This window comes from Rhinoderma darwinii, chromosome 2 (genome assembly GCF_050947455.1).
Source record: "Rhinoderma darwinii isolate aRhiDar2 chromosome 2, aRhiDar2.hap1, whole genome shotgun sequence".
NCBI classification, from domain to species: Eukaryota; Metazoa; Chordata; class Amphibia; order Anura; family Rhinodermatidae; genus Rhinoderma; species Rhinoderma darwinii.
In genome coordinates, this window is record NC_134688.1 from 444630231 (window position 1) to 444642437 (window position 12207).

At 39.7% G+C, this 12207-nt stretch overlaps 1 protein-coding gene across 15 annotated transcripts in view; it reads right to left on the reverse strand.

Moving 5' to 3' along the window:
* ROBO2 (roundabout guidance receptor 2) overlaps positions 1-12207 on the reverse strand; it is a 962581-nt gene that overhangs the window by 378392 nt on the left and 571982 nt on the right. The gene's annotated exons all lie outside the window — the stretch shown is intronic.

The following is a 12207-nucleotide window of genomic DNA, read 5'->3' on the forward strand; positions in this document are numbered from 1 at the left end:
CAATGGTAGCCTCCAAAATTTAATTTATTCATATATTTCCAGGAGGAATAACAGAGGAATGGCACAATGTAGCATTCTAAGTAAAAATGTACCGAAGTAATTATATGGGGAATACAAGTATTTACTAAAACTGACGTGTCAGGAGAGCTGACAGGTCCTCCTTAATGACAATCTCCCTGAATCTTGATTGTGCAACCATAGCCTTAACCATGTCTCATGGGGGCAGTATTGTGTATTGTATAACCTGAATGGGCACCAAACTATTAAATAACATTGATGGGTCACATTATACAGACTAGCTGCATTCAGTGTGTACTACGTGTCACTCTTCAAATATAACATCCCTGAGCACTGTGCAAAAATTTGCCTTAACAGGTGCAGTCTTAGTTTTTCCATTCAAAAAGGGGTCTGAATGTGAAAAATTTGTTTTTGTGTTCATTCTCCGGGGAGTCCAAGGGCCATATCACTCTTAGCACCTTCTGTGACTAATTGACATCACCATAATCCCCAAAGGAAACTGCTTATATCACAGCTGCAAGTAAAGTGCTGAGAGTGGAAGAAAAGGCATATTATTAGAACAAGTGCAAATGCAGCAATAATTTTACCAGACTCTCTATATCACGCATGTTATTAACTGTTACTGTAGTGTGGGGCCGCTCTCCCAGCAAATCTGCCCTCTCTACTGGAGGGAAAGAAAACTGTAATTACTGCTCAGTATAGATTCCAATAAAATACATGCACTCCAGCCAAAAAAAAAAAACCCTTGTTGTGTACCGTATGTTTATCCCAAGTACAACACACATCTACCTAAGGAAGTGATCTAGAAAATACAAATACAAAAATATAAATTAACCTCAACAAGCTTAATCATTGTATTTCAATTCCTTATTGTATACAAGATCTCTGACTACAGTCAAGGAATGGAAACATTATTTACATTCACAGGCTGTAGAGCTGTACTACATTCATACAGATGTTGTTTGCAACAATGTATATGTGAAGATAAGAGCTAGTGGAAGGACAGGGGGTGAGATTTGCTGCTGTATTTAGCCCACAGAGGATTACCTGGACTGATACACTGTAACACACTCTGTCAGCTGTCCGAAAATTGAGTTTTGAAAGTTTGTAAATTAGGACTTTCTATAAATGCAGGGTTAATACTGTCTTTTTGAACCACACCATATACCAAGCTTTATAACATTTTCATAATCAGTCTTGGATTCCATGGTGTACCTACCTTAAATTTATGTCCCATCGTTGTTATGGAGTCTGGGATATGGCAACCCAGCTCTGCAAAACACCTTCCCGTGAGTCGATTCCTCAGGGGAGGGGTATTCTAATTCACCTGTAAGAATGACCTTCCTAAGGGGAGTGAGATGGGGAGAAAGGTTGGTCCCATCCAATCAAGGATCGGCAAAGGAAAAAGTGCCCAATCAGATCTTGAGTTTGCCCTGTTATTACCTGAACACTATATACATACATACATATATATATATATATATATATATATATATATATATATATATATATATACATACACTACCGTTCAAAAGTTTAGGGTCACTTAGAAATTTCCTTATTTATGAAAGAAAAGCACAGTTTTTTTTCAATGAAGATAACGTTAAATGAATCAGAAATACGCTCTATACATTGTTAATGTGCTAAATGACTATTCTAGCTGCAAACGTCTGGTTTTTAATGCAATATCTACATAGGTGTATAGAGGCCCATTTCCAGCAACCATCACTCCAGTGTTCTAATGGTACATTGTGTTTGCTAACTGTGTTAGAAGGCTAAAGGATGATTAGAAAACACTTGAAAACCCTTGTGCAATTATGTTAGCACCGCTGTAAACAGTTTTGCTGTTTAGAGGAGCTATAAAACTGACCTTCCTTTGAGCTAGTTGGGAATCTGGAGCATTACATTTGTGGGTTTGATTAAACTGGCTAGAAAAAGAGAGCTTTCATGTGAAACTCGACAGTCTGTTCTTGTTCTTAGAAATGAAGGCTATTCCATGCGAGAAATTGCCAAGAAACTGAATATTTCCTACAACGGTGTGTACTACTCCCTTCAGAGGACAGCACACACAGACTCTAACCAGAGTAGAAAGAGAAGTGGGAGGCCCCGCTGCACAACTGAGCAACAAGACAAGTACATTAGAGTCTCTAGTTTGAGAAATAGACGCCTCACAGGTCCTCAACTGGCAGCTTCATTAAATAGTACCTGCAAAACGCCAGTGTCAACGTCTACAGTGAAGAGGCGACTCCAGGATGCTGGCCTTCAGGGCAGAGTGGCAAAGAGAAAGCCATATCTGAGACTGGCTAGTAAAAGGAAAAAATTAATATGGCCAAAAGCACACAGACATTGGACAGAGGAAGATTGGAAAAAAGTGTTATGGACAGACGAATCGAAGTTTGAGGTGTTTGGATCACACAGAAGAACATTTGTGAGACGCAGAACAACTGAAAAGGTGCTGGAAGAGTGCCTGACGCCATCTGTCAAGCATGGTGGAGGTAATGTGATGGTCTGGGGTTGCTTTGGTGCTGGTAAAGTGGGAGATTTGTACAAGGTAAAAGGGATTTTGAATAAGGAAGGCTATCACTCCATTTTGCAACGCCATGCCATACCCTGTGGACAGCGCTTGATTGGAGCCAATTTCATCCTACAACAGGATAATGACCCAAAGCACACTTCCAAATTATGCAAGAACTATTTAGGGAAGAAGCAGGCAGCTGGTATTCTATCTGTAATGGAGTGGCCAGCGCAGTCACCAGATCTCAACCCCATAGAGCTGTTGTGGGAGCAGCTTGACCGTATGGTACGCAAGAAGTGCCCATCAAGCCAATCCAACTTTTGGGAGGGACTTCTGGAAACATGGGGTGAAATTTCTCCCGATTACCTCAGCAAATTAACAGCTAGAATGCCAAAGGTCTGCAATGCTGTAATTGCTGCAAATGGAGCATTCTTTGACGAAAGCAAAGTTTGAAGGAGAAAATTATTATTTCAAATAAAAATCATTATTTCTAACCTTGTCAATGTCTTGACTATATTTTCTAGTCATTTTGCAACTCATTTGATAAATATAAATGTGAGTTTTCATGGAAAACACAAAATTGTCTGGGTGACCCCAAACTTTTGAACGGTAGTGTATATATAAATATTCTGCATTAATGGGAGACAATGTTGATATTGCCTCTGGCTTATTAAACATTCTGTCAGGCATTTTTATAGATATATTTACATAGCTCTGAGGGGTATTTACTGTTAAAAAGCGAACAAACCTCTAGCAAACAGCAATTTGCGAGGTTACAGATCAAGTAAATATCTTATTGGCAACCAGGTCAAGCAAGTGAGACTCGTGTGGAGCCATAGATAGGAATTTATGATCATTCGACAAGTGGTAATGTTAGTGGATGATCTCCATCGGGTGTTGCAGCTTAGGAAGCAGCTATATGATGACATGTGTAGCTGTATATTGCTGTACTAGAACCATAATTCCTTCATGTGTGATGGCTTAAAAAGTGGGCGCCCCATGACAAAAAATAAAAATACATTATCTATCCTGACACAGGTTCACACCTCCAGCCAACCAAAAATCCCATCGTGGGACACCAAGTGCTTCTTCATCCTCAATCTTTCCCAGTCCTTTTGAGACAGGTTGGCAGCATTAACATTTGGCTTTTGCCCATCACCCTTATTTCCTAATATTGCAACGCTAGTATGAAGAGGGGGCTGTGTAGAGTAGGTTCACACAGGAGAGGAAAAGGTCAACTTGAGTTGGGGTTCTTCTTCTCTGCCCACTTTATAGCAACTGCAGTGCCACCTTTAATAATAGAACTTGTTACTTTATGTTCAATTATTTCCTGACAACTTTTACTAGAATGAACTTTTTGAAATGTTGTGACTATTTTACCACAGGATCTGTATTTTGGTCGTCTTGTGCCCATGCAGGTGTTAAAATGGGCCTCGCGCCCCTCTAGCTTTACATAAAACTGTCACCTGATATTATTGATATAACAGGGATATTGCAATGAACTCGTTTTTAGTAGCAATTATCTGCAGACATAACATTACACGCTGCTCTCTAACTGCACTGCGGCCTGCACACATGTATCCACAGGCATCGCCTTCAGATGTTATCTTAGCTTCTTGTCTATTCTGTCTTCTATGCATGACAATAAAGAGGCATCTGACAGTGTCTGCTCTAATCCCCCACCTCCCTAAGCGACTATTTGGATTGAACATTCACACAAGCTCATGCATAAGCAAACAGGTGTGAGGGACAGCGGCCTGCCAACCCCAGAGCAAGCATGAGGTACATGTGTAAGTTGCTGATTATAGCGCGGTACAGATAGAAGACTACACGGCGGAACAATGGAGAGGGTCAGTAGGTGGCTCTTTGATTTCTTGCTCCTGAGCGTGGGAGTGGAGCAGGACGGGGAGAGTGATGTTCTCTACACCCATAAATGTTAAAATGGTGGGGCAAACAGCTTGAGATGCATCTGGGAGGCTTGGCCTGTCTTTCTCTCTTCTTTTTAATTACTTATCAAGTAAAGGCACATGTCAGTAATCATATATTACACATTCTACCCAGGCCGACAGCGGGAGCTATTAGCAGCTTGCACACAATGAAAACTTCAAAGAAGCCTGCTATTATTTGCATGTGTGTCTTATCCAAAATGTCTCTTCAACAACGGAAATACAGAAAGGCGCCGTTGTGTGCAGAACTACGGGTTTTCAGAAAGAATCTGTAAACCAAATGTCAGTTGTATCATTATTATACATACACATCTATATTATAGACCTGCAGTGCAATGGACCTATTTTCCTGTATCCGTGTTTAATATAGTTCTAGAAGAATTGGTCATTTTTGCGGTTTTTCTTAGGTCTGCAGGTAAAACGATTATCCTAAGGCTATGTTCATAGAATTTTTTGACCAAGGTTTGTATACATGTATAGCCTTCATATATGTAAATGTATAGCAGTGGCATCTGTCATCTATAGGCTATAATGGTTTACATTAAATGGATACGTTATGAACTCTCATGACCCTTTTTCATTACGCATACGTTAAATGTTATATGTTCGTTTTTTCGTCACAGTTACCCATAGACTATTATGGTGACGTTTAATGTATATGTTATGTAAACCTATTAAAAAGCTCATGATTTATATGTTAAACGGACGGATGTGGCGTAGGCCATACAATGGCATACTGTATGTCAGCCATGGGCTTCCACGTTAGAAAAAAAAGGATACCGCGTGTGATACTTTTTATCACAATCCTATTGTATGGCATAGTGTAATCCACTAAGCCATTGCATGCTTAAAGGGTAACTCAACTTTTCAAAAACTTTTGACATGTCATAGGGACATGTCGGAAGTTTTGATCGGTGGGGGTCCGAGCACTGAGACCTCCACCGATCGCTAAAACAAAGCGGCAGAAGTGCTCAGGTGAGAGCTGTGCCGCTTCATTTCTGATCATCTTTCCTTAGAAAGCTGAGTGAGTGGTGTACGGTCTAATAGACTTTCTATTAACCCCGAACACTGTTCTGAGGAAAGCCAATCAGAAACTAAGCTCAAGTGAATGCTTCTGCCGCTTCGTTTTAGCCATAGGTGGGGGTCTCAGTGCTCGGACCCCACCGATCAAAGCTTCTGACATGTCACTATGACAAAAGTTTAGTTACACTTTATAAAAAGGTAGATTGACGTAGGGCCTTATGCACACAACCATATTTTACTGTCTGCAAATACGGATCCGCAAATATGGATGCACATGCGTAGCCGTCCGCTATTGCGGAAGCACCCATAGAATTGTATTGGCGAGTCCAAGAATATGACATGTTCTATAATTTGTGGATCATTTCTACGGCCTGGACACACATCCGTAAATATATGGAAAAGTGTATGTGGCCTATAGAAATGAATGGGTCTGCAATTTCATCCATACGGATGAAAACTACGGTCCTGTGCATGAGGCCTAAAGGTCCAGAGTTTTCTGTCCTTATTGCCTACTACACATTATGGACACACTGGATTTTCCAGTAAAACATTCTTCTGAAATGTCACTTAGACATGTCTGACAATCACATGAGTGGATGTCCTGAAGCTGGACACCCGTGAATTCCTTGAATGACAGTGTCCTCACAGTAATTGGCTTTCCATTTCCATAGTTTTCCATAATTTTCAATGGACCATATGGAAATGCAAGTCAAAGGTCAGTTGGAAGGATCTTTCTTTCTAGCCTTGTTTCTTATTCATGGAACCAATAGAGGGTCCCTGCTCCCATACCACAACTGAAAATCTAAAATGTATAAGTGACACGTCAGAAGACTGTTAAATTGGAGAAGCCATTGGTATCATTAAGAATAGTTGTGGAAATTAACGAGATCGTCCATGTTCATATATCTTAAAAAAAAAAAAGAACTGATAGATTTTTATATACAATTCTGATGATGCTCTATATATCTTCTCTGAGATCTGTATAGTTTTCCCTTCCGTCTCTCCATCTCTTCATATCAGTCCCAATACCATAATAATTAGTCAATGAATGAACCCACTATTGTGATGGCGGTGCCCTGAACCACACTGGTAATGGATCCTAGGGGGCAGCAGACTTTTCCCATAGTTGTAACACTAGAAGAAAGAACTGGAGGGCAGAGATTATATATTTCGACAATGTTCACAATACGGAATGTTATTATATATGAACCTACAATTTCAATGTTTTCTCAAACCAATTTTTTTATTTGGCAAAGGCATCATTTATTTACGTACTTGTGAGCAGATAATCGAAGCAATGACTGCATACTAATGATAGAATAATCTGCTCTAATTATTGAGACAACCGTATAGCCAGCACCAGAAGGATTTAGCAATAAAACCCATTCTGTATAAAACAGTGTGCGTGATTTTGTTTTGTCCACACTCTCTATAAGGCATCAGTTGCTTGCGTGAGTTATTAATCCTCATTCATCCAGTCTTTGGAGCACTGCCAGTGTCTAAATCATCTGTATACAACCAGTTTACTTAATAATCCCAATAATACAAACAGACATCAGCTCCAGACTTTTTTTTTGTGTGTTTTAGCAAATGTCACTACTTTTGTCATGATCACATCATAAATGGAGTACAGTGTTCAATTTACATTACATGGTGCATCAAGAATCAATAGCCCCATTACATGTCCTTCACTAAAGCACCATTTAGCTTGGGTTTTTTAAGGTGGTATTGGACTATGAAGGTAAAAGTACTATAAATATGTTTTAAGGCAACTATTGTAATGGTGTAAATTCTTATAGAAGGGTCTAAATCAAAGAAGGCCAAGTTTCATTTAAATGAAATGTCCTCTATGTACAGATTTAGGACACTGTTGCCTGAAATACTATCTATCTACTATCCAAGGAAGTTCGTAGACAACCTTTTTACAATTCTGATAAATGGTGTCTTCTTAGTTATTATGTTGGGATTCAATGACTATGCCCTAAAGAGACAAACCATAGATAGACAAGACCTTACAGGAGGTGTTTATTATGTTAAATGAAATGCCCTCTATAGACAGTTTAGGGTCATCTTGGCCTGGAATACTTTCCATCTACTATCCGAGCATGTCCAAAGTTAGACAACTTCTTTAACATATTGGTGGATGAGGTGTTCTTAGTTATTAAGGTGACCTTCAATATCTCAATGTGCTCAATTTCTTTAAAACATTTTGATGCCAGCTGAGAATGATATGTTCTGTAAGGCCAACTCTATATATTGTTGAGTATTTAGATAAATGTAGATACAAGCAAATAGAGCAGAATCAACTTTGTGTAAAGTGAAAAAGTTGCATAAAAATTCCTTCCAATGAATATGGTCCGAAGAGACTTATAATGTATATAAGGCAGTGGCCTTAGCGAATGAATAATTTATACAATCTGTTCATTGACAATGGATATCTCTACTATGAGCTACAGGTTATTTTCCAGGTGATAAGAGTAATTGTATCATCGTAGCTTTTCTTCGTTATAAAAAAAAAATTAGCAAAAATAACAAAGAAAAAATAAATTAGGCAGTTATTCTTACTATAATCACAGTACTCTACTGAGCCAAAACATTAATAAATAATTACAAGACGTTCCAATCTTTACAAGCTTTAAATGGTCCTAAGTGAGTCACAGCTGAACTGTAATATATTCAAGCTGCATTGTCTGAACAGGTTTCCCCCCCTCATCATAGACTAATCTGGTATATTTACAACATTTAAGCCCTGTTTATGTGTGCTGAGTAGGCAGATCTGCTAATGCACCAGTCTTTTATCTTCTACACTACAATTCTCCCTGTAATCCTCATTTAAATTCGTTTAATGGTGTCAACCTAGTCCCCTGTGAGTGTGCTCCAGTCAGAAAGGCATATAATAATGTGCCACGTCTGTACAGTTTTAATGGGAAGAGAAGGGCAATACAGGTCACATCCAAGACATAAAGACAGGTCTGAATACCTATCACATCCTTCATGGGTGACCTATAACAATAACATATTAGTTGTTTCCATTCATCAACCATCATATCTGCCAACAAACAAACTGCTGAAAAGACTTTAGAGCCATTAGTAACTAATTAGAAAAAATATAATGTTTAACAGTAAAACAATCTCGTATGACCTGTCTGTATCTCAGAGTACTTCAGAAGACCACATTTAGCCTGGCCTATTATAAACCACAGAATGATGAAATGTCTACATTATTTTCTAAGGTGGTTTCCATTAATATGAATTTAGAAACATATTTACTATCACACTCCATATAATAAGATAAAAGAAAGCCATAAGTAAAAAAAAAAAAAAATACTGGTTCCTTGGGGGCTCTCTTAAGAAGTCCTAAGGATAGTCACATTTTTGGGAGCAAATAACCCTTAAAGGGTTACGAAGTTTAGAATTTTCTTACACATCCATTCTTAGATATCAGATCCAAATTCTGGCACCAGGATCCCTACCAAGGCATAAACAAAGGTGTCTAGCAAATGGTAAATAACTGGTCCATTTTGGGGCTTATGCATTTCCAACCTCAAAAAGAAATGATGTCATTGGAGCCGTGGCCATACAGATGAGTTATGGAAATTAAGTCAGGGACTTCCAGGATCAGGTCTCCGTTCTTTAGGACATCAGGAAGCATCCCAGCTCCCATACCCACCTATTACTCTTTATCGCAGGTCTAAAGGAGATGCCAGAATTTTCTAAATTTAGACATCTCTATATGTTCTCAAGTGGCTGTTGCATTAGTATGAATATCAACTTGGTATATTGTTTTGTGTTTGTGTGGTTTGTATAGTTAGCTATTTAGCAGATAGTGTAAGAACAATGATCATATTGTCTTTTGGATAAAATTGATGCAGTTCTCTCCATATTAACGTATTCATTATTTTCCTTTGTTGCATTGCATTTGTATATACACCTATAGGAAAATGAGTGACATGTGTCAAGGCGACCTAACGGCCTAACCTAGAGCCTGGAAGAAAAGGGACAATGTTCTCCTTTTATTCCTTTGCTAATTTATCACAGGTTACATCTCCCAGCTCTCAGCAGAGCCCAACAAATACATTATTGTCCCACAGCTGTCACTTTGCGGGCTTCTTTCTAATCATCCACCATGAATTACACATAGAAAGGTCACCACTAACCAATTAGACTCTTATCAAATATGTACATGTGGGCAGAATTTTCCCTATTTACAATAGGTCATAAATCTGGAAACAGCCACATGTTATCAACATACCGAGAAACTGACACCACAAGACAGATACACGCAGTAGACTCATCCACAAGTTCTGAGCAAAAAGATGATGGCCATAGCCCATAAATTGAAAGTGTGAAATAACACCCCAAGTACTTTTTTGGAAAAGGACAGAAAGTATATGTTGGCCTCAGATGACAAAGTTTCCGATAATCCTCTATAATCCCCTTCCTTTAGAATAAGCATGACATAGAAGCCAAAAAGAATATTTGAAAATGTGTTGGTAGACAAACCCTTTAAGTCTTTACGCTAATCTGATCAGAGTGTATGCACCCCAAATTACAAAAATAGCTGCATAAATAATTATGATAATGCCATAAACAACTGTAAAAAAACAAAACAACGCTAATTTTACCCCTATCTCAGCACACAACATATCACTTGTAATCTTCCTGGTTTCTACAATATTCTAATGTGTCTCCCTGCATGAATGGGGGAAGGAAAAGGAGCTCAGGCTTTTCTAAAACTTACTGTGACCACTTCTATGTGTATAGTTGCATGCACCAATATGGTAGTCACCAAGACAGGAATTAATGTTGTTGCCAGGCAACCAGTGCTAGAAACAATATTATTTTATTAAACTATTGGTACTCAGTTACTGAAGTCTAATTAGGCTTCAGATGTGTTTATATACTCCCTTTGAGTTTTCTTGGGTTTTCTCCCAAAAATTACCAGTAGGTCATCTGGGTTTGTAGACCCTGGTTGGTAAGTGCTTATATCTAATGGAGAATTTCCTATGAAGAATAAGATTGTGAGCCCCACTGGGACACTTTGATTGAATGCAATCTATTTATGGCAATATGTAATATGTCCTGAACTGGTCCTAAAATTGTATGTGCTGCTTGTTCTGGTGATTTTACATTTGTGCCCCGGTTATGTGAAACATGAGAACCAGAAGGTTTATGAAAAATCATCATCAGCCTGAAAAAACTGAGAGCTGAATAAGAGATGTGGGCTTTACTACAGACTTTGTGGGGTTTAGAGGAAACTAAAATTCTTGGTGGTTTTGTCCCTGACAAGCTTTTCCTTATTTTCATTTCAGGTGGCGGTGAAAAATGTGATGTGAAGTCTATGCAGTGTTATGAGGACCTGCAAATAACCTATTTCCTTCACGCTGCTCCTACATGCCAAGACGTTGCCGTGGGGGAAAAAAGCTAAGAAACTTGTTCGGGAAAACAACTGTATTTCTCTACTAAATGACAGAATGGAAATTTGTTCTACATTATTATTCTCTAAATCAATTATCCTATCTATCTAATATCTATCCATCTATCTATCTATCTATCTATCTATCTATCTATCTATCTATCTATCTATCTATCTATCTATCTCATATCTATCTATCTATCTAATATCTATCTATCTATCTATCTATCTATCTATCTATCTATCTATCTATCTATCTATCTATCTATCTATCTCATATCTATCTATCTATCTATCTATCTATCTATCTATCTATCTATCTATCTATCTATCTATCTATCTATCTATCCAGGGGCGTAACTAGGAAAGACTGGGCCCCATAGCAAACTTTTGACTGGGGCCTCCCCTCCCCTGGGAGTCACACAACCCCCCCCCCCCCTTGTAGATAGTGCCTTTTTTACAGCCCCCCCTGTAGATAACGCCATACAGCCCCCTTTGTAGATATCTACAGAGGGGGACTGTGTGGTGTTATCTACAGGGGGGACTGTGTGGCGTTATCTACAGGGGGGACTGTGTGGCGTTATCTACAGGGGGGACTGTGTGGCGTTATCTACAGGGGGGACTGCGTGGCGTTATCTACAGGGGGGACTGCGTGGCGTTATCTACAGGGGGGACTGTATGGCGTTATCTACAGGGGGTACTGTATGGCTTTATCTACAGGGGGACTGTATGGCGTTATCTACAGTGGGGACTGTATGGCGTTATCTACAGGGGGGCTGTGTGGCGTTATCTACAGGGGGGACTGTGTGGCGTTATCTACAGGGGGGACTGCGTGGCGTTATCTACAGGGGGACTGTGTAGCGTTATCTACAGGGGGGACTGTGTGGCGTTATCTACAGGGGGGACTGTGTGGCGTTATCTACAGGGGGACTCTGTATGGCGTTATCTACAGGGGGGACTGTGTGGCGTTATCTACAGGGGGGACTGTGTGGCGTTATCTACAGGGGGGACTGTGTGGCGTTATCTACAGGGGGGACTGTGTGGCGTTATCTACAGGGGGACTGTGTGGCGTTATCTACAGGGGGGACTGTGTGGCGTTATCTACAGGGGGGACTGTGTGGCGTTATCTACAGGGGGACTCTGTATGGCGTTATCTACAGGGGGGACTGTGTGGCGTTATCTACAGGGGGGACTGTGTGGCGTTATCTACAGGGGGGACTGTGTGGCGTTATCTACAGGGGACTGTGTGGCGTTATCTACAGAGGGGGCTGTATGGCGTTAACGCCATA